The 8,923-nt window shown below is 40.4% G+C and overlaps 1 pseudogene; it reads right to left on the bottom strand.

Moving 5' to 3' along the window:
- Nucleotides 1-2,451: 2,451 nt before the first annotated feature.
- On the bottom strand, nucleotides 2,452-3,011 carry LOC130857696 (nucleolar protein 56-like; annotated as a pseudogene).
- Between the last annotated feature and the right edge of the window lie 5,912 nt (nucleotides 3,012-8,923).

Here is an 8,923-nt window from a genome sequence, read left to right as displayed (position 1 = left end):
CTGCTCAGGGCTCATTCTCAGATCTATGATTGCATTACAAGGATCAGCCAACTCTGGGAAACCAAAACGGCTCCAGTGGAATATTCCAGAGATTCCTTTCATTAATCCACATATATCTGTTTGAGGGTTTTCATTGAGAAACAGTCGACACCACTCCCTGGTGATTTCAAATGTTCTGTTCTGTTCTGATGCCTTGTGATTCTATTTGAAATGCCTTTGTAAATGAAGTTAGACAATAGGATAAATAGGTTCCATTATTTTCTCCCGAGTAGGTATACATTGTTTATCTCAGAGGCATTTACTGAGCAACTACTTCATGCCAGTCACCATGCTAGACATGAAAACGGTGATTGCTGAAACTCAGAGACCCATGATGAAGATTTCATTCAAGTGCAGAGAAAAAAACAGATATGAGTGTGGTCTTCTGCACGCATTGTGTTAACTACAGTGTTAGAGGGATGTACATGGTACAGTGTGAGCTTTGAGCAAGTAATTAACTGTCATTGAGAAGGGGAAGTGTGAGGGAAGGAGACACAGAGGAGGAGGTATGTGAGCTGCATCTGGAAGCAAGAGATTTCACCAGGTGCTAAACCGGGGAAACAGAGCATGGAGTTGGGAGAAAATTCTATGCATGGGGATTGGCATATGCAAAATAATGTTGGCCTGAAACCTTAATATATACTTGTGTCAGTTAATGAGGAGTAACTTCCATGAGCTTGGACAGACCGATTGCAAAGTGCCCAGGGAGCCAGTCTTCCAGTTGCATAGAACAACAAAACAGGACCAGACAAAAGAATGAATGGATTGGAGCTGCTAGGCTCCAGGCCTAGAACCTACCTGTTTCATCACTGTCAATGCTTCAGTCTCTGAATTACCCCCTTCCCAGCAATGGAGGCAAGAAAAGAGAAGTTGAAATTACCAAGGACATCAGAAGCAGAGACATTTTCATACTGAAGCAAATTATAGGCTGATTGCATTACAGGGGATCAGAGTTGCTACTTTGCTTTTGGCAAATCTGTAAGAGGAAATGAAACTCTTATGGATTGAAAAGATGGAGATAAGTTTAAAAAAAGATTTGGCTTTTCTCAAGCCACAGAGCATACAGCTGAGAAGCTGAGCATGAGGAGTTGGTAGGATATGAAGCTGGAGACATAAGCAAAAAAATTAAGATTGTACATACAATGCTAAAGAGCATGGACTTCACTTTGCATGACTGAGAACTTTCAAGGAATTTTAAGCAGGGGAATGACATCATCACATTTGTCTTTCAGAAAGATTACCTTGGCTTCGGTGCAGTTGGATGGATATGAGGTTAAAGACTGGAATCAATGAAATGAGACTATTTAGTGTTGTTTCTATAATCCAGGCAAGATACAACTGATAGCTAAATAAGTCATAGGGACTTTGAATGTTTGGGGGGAGCATGAAGAAAACATGGGTGACTGTAAAGCTTCTGGACTGGGAAACTACATTCAAACTAGTGTCGTTCACTGCACTAGGGAACATAGGAAGAGGAACACGTCTGAGCAGAATGATATGTAGGTAGATGAGACCAGACAGTCATGTTGATTTGAGACTCATGGGGTATCCAGGTGGGGAAGCCCAAATGTCCAGAGCTGTACACATGTGGCTGGTGCACCAGAAGAGAAATGTGGACCAAAGACAGAGATTAGTGAGACTTAGAATGATGGGGTAGTGAGAAAGCCAGGTGAGGAGGAAGTCTTATGCAGGATATTATTGTGAGAAAAACAGCATGGAAGAACCCCAAGTGGGTGGTGCCCCAAAGTCAGGAGGAGTCAGGTTTGGAATTGTGGGAGTGGTCAAAAGTATCAAGGACAGAAGCAAGGACAAGAAGGTTAGAGATGGAAAAGTCTCTTGGCAACTCTGAGGTTAGTGCTGATCTTGGCTTGGGCAGTTTTAGTCATGTGATGAGGATATGAGAGCTGGATTACAGTTAGTTGAGGTTTGAACATGAAGGGAGCAGGCAACCAAGAAAGGAGGGAACAGCACTGAGCTGCAGAAGAAACTGGTGAACCTCTTTTCTTTTCTTTTTTTTTTAAGATGGAAGATATATATTGTCAGATGTGTATATCGCCTTTCTTGTGTGTTTTATCAGGTGAGGCTTTAGAGAGGGTGAAGTCCTGCAGGAGCACAAATGTCCAGAGCACAGGCAGAGAGCCTTCTCTTCACGTGGGAGAGAAGGAAGAGCAGGATAGCTGTGTGCACTTGTAGAGATGAGTTTAACAGGGTGGGAGACATAAGGCTGACGGATGTCCAGCCTAATTTCCTCTATTTTCTAAATTAGCCAAGCTGACCATCAAAGTCTTCTATTTTATCCTGATCTTATGAAGTATCACAAAATATCACAAAAGCCTTTGAAATTAATTTTGTTTTTGTTTTTGTTTTTATTTTTAATGGGCTACAGGGGATTGGTTGGGAAATATCTGCAAGTTATGCCCCACTAGGGTAATGTCCATTCTGATTTTCCTGGGAGAGCTTTTGGAGTTTTTTCTTTTTCTTGGTGCTGCTGATCTTCTGGCAGCAGCTCTTCAGGTCCACTGCTGAGTGGCTCCTCCTTGAAAGAGAATTTCCTCTTTTCCTTGGCGACTTTCCTGTTTCCTGACTCTTCAGGGTCATTAACTGGTTCCTCTTTGGGGAAAGATTTCTTCCTCTTGGGAAGACGTCCACTGCCAGCTGTCTCTTTAAGATCACTACTAACCAGCTCCTCCTTGGGAAAAGATTTCTTTTTTGAGGGGTTTGAAGAAGAAGACAGATGGGTCTTCCATTGCATTCTCCTGAAGGGCCTCCTGGGGCTTTTGCTTTTTCTTCTTTTGGGGTCTTTCACTTGTCTCCTCACACTTCTCCGAGGTACTACTGCTGTTTTCTGAAGATATCAGGGCAATTGCAGCCAGCTTTTTCTTTTCCTCCTTCAAGGTTTTTTTCTCCTGTTTCTCCAGCTTCCTAGTAATCTCAGCAGCCTCTTCCTTTGACTGAACCATTGCCTCCTTCATGATATCCAGATTCTTTCATGGAATCTCTCCATCTCATAGAAGGACAGCCACTCCTCAACTTGTTTGGGAAGCTTCTCCCCAAATACACCGATGGGTACCTCAGAGAAGCAACCCGTTCATGAGGCAATACTGCATTTGTTTGCCAGGTATCAGGAGGTGCGGCCTTTGTTCTTGGCAGCTCCTTGACCAATGAAGGTAGAGTGGAAGATGAGTCCATACTTTGGGGTGTTACCCCTTATCTTCAGGGCTCTGGAAACTTGGTCCCTTTGCTGGACCCAGGGAATCACTCAGACACCAGGACTGGCCATTGCAGTTTATCTTTTATCCAATTGTACCTGAAGAGCCCTCATCAAGAAGAGCAGGTTGGAGAGAGTAAGTAAAAGGAACATTTCAGATATTTGGGGAAAGCAAAACTTCACCCGCAAGCAAGCACGTGTGTGGACATGCACACACACACAGCTCTAAGGCACTGGCAGAAACGACGTGAGCCATAATTAAAAGATAAGAACTACCAACCTCTACCAAAAACAAATCTGAGCAAACCAAAGCAGCTTCCAATCTGGGTGAGCCTTAGCCTGTAGCTCTCTCCAAAACTCTTTCCTTAGCAGGAAATCAGGAATAATCATAATGATAAAAATTGGTTCAAATTCAATAAAACTAATAGCCCAGGGGAGCCTCTCCTGGACAGGAAGTGTGTCTTCTCCATTTCCTCATTCCCAGGGGCAACCAAAAATGAACGTACTTTATGAATGTTTGCTCACCGAGGAATGAATAATTTATAAAACTAATTTTTCAGTAACTCTGCCAAGATATGATAAGGTCTATTTAAGTGAAGAAGTGGCCAGAGATTTTAGAAATATTAGAAGTTAGATGGAGCAAGTAAGGGGTGGAGGAGGGTTATCAGTAGCTACAGAGTTTAGCACATTGGGACAGGCTGAGTGAGATTATTTCCCCTCATTAAATTCCCAATGACTAAGAGGCAACTTCACCTGATATTAAACTGGTAGGCACTTATTTGTTTTCATCCTTTTTCTTTACGAGTTCTGAGTGTGTCCCACGTATCAGAGGTGATCCTTTAGGGCTCCTCTGTCTGAACGTCTCCCCAAGGGATCATTCCTGCCTCACAGTCTTATCTGTGGCAAAATACAACCCAGGTTGTTTTTGTACTTAATCATGAGAATGCTTGAGGGCATGCAAATGGTAGGCATTCGATAAAGACGGACTATGTTTATTATTAATTTGGGGAGTAGTTTAACTGTGTTTTCTGTTGAGGCAGAATACAGATAATTTTCTTTATCTTTTGCTTTGGTTGCCTGTGTTTCTGCACAAGATTTGTTTATAATGAATTTTTTTCTTAGAATGTAAATTCCCTCTCTCAATTATTTTTTGTAACAACTTAAAATGGATAGGGTAGTGGACATCTTTTAAGGAGTTGTCCTAGGCCGTGAGCCAAAGGCACCCCATTTCCCTGGAACTGTCTGCCCCATTTATACAAGTGGGCTGCTTACAATCAGGTCACATGGAAGATCCTGCCCCCATGGCCAAGGGTGACTGAGCTAAAGGTGGACGTCTCACACGACTTGGATAGATCCCAGTCCATTTTTTAGGAATTTGAAGTTGTGACTAGAGATTTCAATCCCAGTGTGGTCTGTTGTCTGGAACAGAGAAGCTGTAAATGTCAAAGCTGTGGGCAGGCACCTCCTGCCACCTCCACTGAGTCATAGGGAAAGCCAGTCAGCACGGAGAGAAAAGAGAAGTTCAGCAAGAAGCAGGCATGAGAGAGTCCTCCTCAGCTTTCATTTACTCCATTGCTTAGTTCCAGAGGATTGTGTCTCTTGTTATTCAGCAGGCTTTTACCTGCAATCACAGCATCCCAGAAAATACAGAGCAAGTTCCTCTAACTCTACTCAGCCACCCACATAGGGTTTCCCAATGCCTGGCACACATTTCCCTTAGAATCATCAGAAATTTCTTTAAACTCATTCCCGCACAATAGACACGGTATTAACCAAAAAGGACTTCATTACCCAAACAGTTTCATTCTGAGGAGAAAAGGTAGCCTTAAAATTTTCGACAGAATATATTTTGACAATGAAGTTACATCAGACTTTTTGATAGAATTCAATTTAGACCCGAATGTCTTCTGCAGAGTTTCAAGTGTGTGTGTGTGTATGTGTGCTCAAAGCCACTTAGAAACCCTGTTATATATAGTAGGACCCTCGCTTACTTGAGGTGGACATTTGCAGTGTGAGCCAGGAAAGTCAATAGACTCAGTTGTCAAAATCAAGTTTGTCAAACTATCAACACAGTTCAGCATATCAACCAAATGCGTATATTTCCTTAGCTTGGAGAATTGAAATTTTGGGACATTTTCCAGCTTAGGATTGTTAAAGCACTCCAAAGATGTGCTCTGTGGTTCACAAAATCCAAGGAGGTAGTAACAGTCCACAAAGCCAGCACAAATCCTTCTAGTAATGGCAAGCTTGTTACCTCAGAAAGCAGCTCATTTCCTTAAGTGAGACAACACAGCTGCCTTCCCATAACATTCTCTAATTAATAAATCTAGGCACTATAAACAATAAACCCATAATGTTTTAAGAATTAATGTTAAATGTTCTATCAAAATTATTTCTGGAGTAAAATCCAAAAACAGTAACTCCAAAAGCATTGATTTAATGAGTACTTGGCTAATTATTCACTATGCCGCCTTCCTAAGACTAGAAGCTGTCTGTCTGTATTGATAGATCTCATGTCTCTCTCTCTTTTAGCAGCTAATCAAAAAAAAAAATGTTAGTCATAGCCAAACATTCCAAGAGAAAATTACAAAAAATCTCTTCTAATATATTTTACAGTAAGAGAATTGTATCAAATGCAGGCTATTAATTCATTTTAATATGTCTGATACGATGAGGGGGTGGAGCCTTGAAAAATAAGCATATCCAGCACTGAAGGGATACTTTAAAATATTCTGGGAAACAGAAGTTTCTATGCTTTGTTGACCAACAATGTCCATACACATTGGTGTGATCTTCAGAAACCAATGCTGAATAAGAAGACAGAGAAATCAGAAGTTAGCCTGAGCCTTTTGTCCTGGTTAAGGGAAAAGTCCAGATGTCCAGATATCCAGAAGCAGGAAGCAAGGGGACCCCAGCTGTGTGTAGGCTGGCAAGGACCCTATAGGGAAGAGAGGAAGCCTGGCAAGGTGCCTGTGAATTTGCCCCAATCCCTTATGCCTACTGCACAAGTTAAGTCTTACTATTGATAAGGGGGTTGGTACTTTCCTCGGTTATTTATTTTTTCATTGACACTTAAGAAAAATTCATTCATGCAACTAATATTTATTTATTATGCCTACTATGTGCCAGATAACATGCTAGATACTTCACATTATTTCTTCCCTTAGAGCATTTATAGTCTGAGAGGATACAGAGTATAAATAAACAAATAATGCTACAATTACAGATTGTGAGGAAGGTTCTGATGGTAATAAAACCAATGCAATAATAGAAAATAGGCAGAATGTCAGAGGAAACTTCTCCAAGGAAGAGATACATAAGCTTGAAAGGTGAAAAAAGCGGTCAGCCATAATGAATGGGATGAAGTGTGGCCTGAACTGAGGGGGCATCTGGCTTGAGAACTTCTGTTTTAGGACAAAGGTAGATGTTATTTTATCCATATTTTATAGACATGGAACAAAGGCTTAAGCAGTTGTGTATCCTGCCCCATTCATTTAGTTAGTAAGTGTTACTGTGTTATACCTGATCTTTCCATGGCACCAGAGAAAAGTAAAGGATATGGAAGAAAGTAATCTAGAGAGGACTTTGGCGAAGGATGGTTTGAAACGGCTTTGACAAGGCTAGATAGTTAATAATGACAAACACTGATTGAGTGCTTATTATGCAGCGGGCACTGTTCTAAGGGCTTCCTATGCATTCACTCAGCTCTCAGAACAGCCTGATAAAGCCATGTTAAATGAGTGCTATCTTTATAACTTATCATAAATAAGTGAGGAAATTGAGGCATAGGCAGAAAAAGTAATTTTTTAAAGTTATGTAACTGGAACATTGTGGATCAGGAGTTAAGCACAGTTCGTACCAGAGCACGTGCTCTCCACCATGATGCAACACTTGCTTTAGTAAGTACCTACTAATAGCTAGTCTACAGACTCATCTGTTACACCAGGAGAGCTTGTGAATTTATATTTTAATCAATTCCAACCTGTCATACCCAAGTATGAACTTAAGAGGATATTCCCTGAATCAAAAAATATGTCAAAGAGTTTGATAAAAGTATGCCAAGTATCTCAGTATTCCCCATGTCTTTGCCTGATCCATCTGCCCAGAAGCTTCAGCCAAGAAATAAATCTTGGCCGTGGCATTAATCAGCTCTAAGAAAAAAATTGTTCCAAATGTCATTTGTTTAGTCAGAGACTCGCAGGAAAATAGCCTATTCCTCAGCAATGGGAATATTAGCATCCTCTGGTTTTTCTTTAAAAGTGAGATTTTCATCAAAACGAATCACAATTGCTCCATGAAAATTAATAATTCAACTATACTTATTAATAAATATTGATATTTCAACTTTTCTTAAAAACAAAAAACCTAACCCAGTTAATAAAAAGAGATTGTCAAGGGCAGAGGATGCAAAGGGCCCACATCAACAATTGGAGTGAAGGGGATGCTGAGGTGATATGCCCAGGGAAATGGACAAGCACCCTTTTCTCCTGTAAATGGCTACATTCATAGTATCCTGGACCACAGATTTTAAAGGATATTAACCGTAATCATTAGGACTCCAGAACAAAAGGAATGAATAATACCCAAGATGTGGAAAAGCATGGGGGAGAAAAGAGTATAGTGCTGAAAGTCAGTAACAGCTACGCAATAACCAGGCAGGTAACCTCAGTCCCAAACCTGCAATCCCTCCCCACACCTGCACCTGCTATCATCCTCCAGAGATACTGTGTCTTTCTGAGAAATGAGGACTTATACCAGATGTTCTCTGAGGTCTCTTCCAGGGATAATACCATCTGAACTCATGGCAATTTATGTAGTAGAAGCAGGAGTGGAGGGAGAGTATCAGGGAGGAGTGATGATGAAAAGGAATGTTTATCTTTGAAATAATTATTATTTTTATTCTCCATAAAATACAGGAGGAGAAAATTATGATGCAATTCATGCAGAGAATTGACAAAAGCGAGAACTCTCACATGCACATGGTATGATGGTATGTGACGTAACCTAAGAAGCCCCTTCTTGTTTCCTTGACTTACACATTATGTGCACTGCTATTTGCCAGCCTGAATGAGCTAATTCAGTCCCAGCTAACCTTCAGTTTTGCTTTGCCCTTGTCTCTTAGTCATGCTGGGCTTGTTAAATACAAATAAAGTGGAATGCTGGGATTGGAACACTTCCATCCACACAATGTTTCATCATTTCTATCTGCCCTCAGTCCCTACCCCCTGATCCCATAATTAGCTCCACAAAATAATTACCTGGTTGTAGACTAAATTTTATCCATTTCCTAAGGTTCTAGAACAACTGAGATTTTCCAGAAACATTCTTAGTACAAAAATACATTTAGAAGATTCATTAACAAAAATAAAGAGTATAAACTGTATATAAATCATAACATTCCTAGGAAGACTCAAATTGCAACCTTTCCCCTAACATGTTCTTATTAAGGTTTACTTCTTTTTCCTAGAAGTAGACATTCTGGAGGGTAGCTTCCCAGATTTTCTACTCCAATGAGATACTGGGTCTTAGAGGTTGTCATAAAATTTTTCTCAGTAACACTGCAGCCCAACTATTATCTTTTCTTAGACAATTTTATTATTTTTCATATTATTTTATTCTTGAAAACTCTAAAAATGTAAAAAAGTAGATAGTATGCATTATTATATTGTATAACCA

This window comes from Hippopotamus amphibius, chromosome 7 (genome assembly GCF_030028045.1).
Source record: "Hippopotamus amphibius kiboko isolate mHipAmp2 chromosome 7, mHipAmp2.hap2, whole genome shotgun sequence".
Lineage (NCBI taxonomy): Eukaryota > Metazoa > Chordata > Mammalia > Artiodactyla > Hippopotamidae > Hippopotamus > Hippopotamus amphibius.
Note: the sequence above shows the minus strand (reverse complement) of the source record. Positions and strands in the feature narration are given on the sequence as shown.